General features: G+C 52.3%; 1 pseudogene; it reads right to left on the bottom strand.

Annotated features, from left to right (window-relative positions):
• Nucleotides 1–487: 487 nt before the first annotated feature.
• LOC144752341 (18S ribosomal RNA) lies at nt 488–2,174 on the bottom strand (annotated as a pseudogene).
• Nucleotides 2,175–2,705: the final 531 nt, after the last annotated feature.

Raw genomic sequence — 2,705 nt, 5'->3', positions numbered from 1 at the left:
GGCCCTTGGCCCCAATTCTTCCAGGCCCACCCTGCCTCACAAGAAGGGCCACTCTTTGTTCGCCCGGACCCCAGTGGAGCCAGGACATGGGTGCCAGAGAGCCTATTCGGCTGCAGGGCCTTTCGAGGGTGGGGGGGTATTTCCAACCTGATGATGCACTGCCATTTGGTTTCCCCCCACCTTGGGGGTCATGCCGGGTGAGCTTGGGTTCCATCTCGGGAGGGTCTACTGCTGTGACCCTCCCAGAGAGGGACAGGGGACAGGGCCACCCCCTGTTCCCGGTCCCTTGCATGTCGTTCGGGTCCTCCCCGGTGGAAGAAGCCCACCGAAGGCCTGGTCCTTATGCGAGCACCCCATGAGACCACGGACCACTCCACCGGCCGGGACGCGCCAGGGCAGGGACAGGCCCTTTGCCTACGGTGTGTACTTGCAGGAGGCAGCCAAGGGCTTCGGGCTGCGCCGTCGGTCACTCGGGCTGCTCCGCCATTAATGATCCTTCCGCAGGTTCACCTACGGAAACCTTGTTACAACTTTTACTTCCTCTAGATAGTCAAGTTTGATAGTCTTCTAGGCGCTCCGCCAGGGCCGTTGCTGACCTCAGTGGGGCTGTTCCGAGGACCTCACTTAACCATCAAATTGGTAGTAGCGACGGGCGGTGTGTACAAAGATTAGGGACTTAATCAACGCAAGCTTATGACCCGCACTTACTGGGAATTCCTTGTTCATGGGAAAAAATTGCAATCCCCAATCCCTATAACAAACGGGGTTCAGCGGGTTACCCGCACCTGTTGGTGAACTGTAGACACACACTGATCCATACAGTGTAGCGCGCGTGCAGCTTCGGACATCTAAGGGCATCACAGACCTGTTATTTTTCGATCTCGTGTGGCTGAACGCCACTTGTCCATCTAAGAAGTTAGACGCCGACAACTGGGGGTCGCGTAACTAGTTAGCATGGAGGAGTCTCGCTTGTAATCGGAATTAACTAGACAAATCGCTCCACCAACTAAGAACAGCCATGCACCACCACCCACAGAATCGAGAAAGAGCTATCGCTCTGTCAAGCCTTTCCGTGTCCGGACAGGGTGTGGTTTCCCGTGTTGAGTCAAATTAAGCCACAGGCTCCACTCCTAGTGGTGCCCTTCCGTCAATTCCTTTAAGTTTCAGCTTTGCAACCATGCCCCCCCGGAACCCAAAGTCTTTGGTTTCCCGGAAGCTGCTCGGCGGGTTATGGGTATAACGCTGCCGGATCGCTAGTTGTCATCGTTTATGGTTGGAACTACAACGGTATTTGATCGTCTTCGAACCTTCGACTTTCGTTCTTGATTAATGAAAACATTTTTGGCAAATGTTTTCGCTTTGGTTCGTCTTGCGTCGGTCCAAGGATTTCACCTCTAGTGGCACAATACAAATGCCCTCGGCAGTCCTTCTTAATCATGGCCCCAGTTCCAAAAACCAACAAAATAGAACCGGAGTCCTTTTCCATTATTCCTAGCTGAAGTATTGAGGCGACCAGCCTGCTTTGAACACTCAAGTTTTTTCAAAGTAAACGCTTCAGACCCCCAGGACACTCAGTCAAGAGCATCAAGGGGGCGCCGAGAGGCAGGGGCTGGGACAGGTGGTAGCTCGCCTCACTGCGGACCGCCAGCTCGATCCCAAGATCCAACTATGAGCTTTTTACCTGCAGAAACTTTAATATACGCTATTGGAGCTGGAATTACAGCTGCTACTGACACCAGACTTGCCCTCCAATGGATCCTCATTAAAGGATTTAAAGTGTACTCGTTCCAATTAAAGGGCTTAAAAAGAGTCCTGTATTGTTATTTTTCCTCACTACCTCCCCGATTTGGGAGTGGGTAATTTGCGCGCCTGCTGCCTTCCTTGGATGTGGTAGCGTTTTTCAGGCTCCCTCTCCGGAATCGAACCCTGATTCCCCGTTACCCGTGGTTACCATGGTAGGAATAGAAAGTACAATCGAAAGTTGATAGGGCAGACATCCGAATGTATCGTCGCCATCACGGGGATGTGCGATCGGCCCGAGGTTAACTAACAAGCATTGATAAAGCCAATAGGTGTGATTTATTGTAATTATAATGTTAATTGTTGAATTATATAGCTGGATGCATTGACAAAGCAGCATAATACCAGTCAGGTGGCACACTATGCTTAACGCAGTTTTTTCTAATGTGTTTTAAGTCACGCCCTTATTTACATTGGCCACGCCCCTTTGAGAGACCCCCTCTCTCCATCCCACTTAAAGCCCTGGGTGATTCAAATGTGAAGTTGTGATAAACAACCCCTCACTTAAAACAGTTTACTAAAGGGTTGGATACTGAATGATGTAAAATAAAAGAATGACAGTGGATCCCTGGGGGGCCTGGCATTTTACATTTTTATTAAATCTTGGTTGGCTCAGTCTTTTCACTCCCCAAGCTTCAAGACTCTCTGATTCGGCTGGCCTCCAGGTCCTTGTCTGTGGTGGACACGCTGCTCCTCCACAGCTCCCAGGCCACTGACCTCTCCCACAGCCCCCTCACAATGCCCCTCCTTGCCCCCTCGCACAGCCCCCTCACACAGCCCCCTCACACTGAACCCCCCACTGCCCCCTCCCACTGACCCCCTCCTACTGACCCCTCCTGCGGCCCCACCCACTGAACCCCCACTGCCCTCTCCCACTGACCCCTCCCACAGCCCCCTCTACTGAA

This window comes from Lissotriton helveticus, chromosome 4_2 (genome assembly GCF_964261635.1).
Source record: "Lissotriton helveticus chromosome 4_2, aLisHel1.1, whole genome shotgun sequence".
Taxonomy (NCBI): Eukaryota; Metazoa; Chordata; class Amphibia; order Caudata; family Salamandridae; genus Lissotriton; species Lissotriton helveticus.
This window is presented reverse-complemented; position numbering and strand designations above follow the sequence as displayed.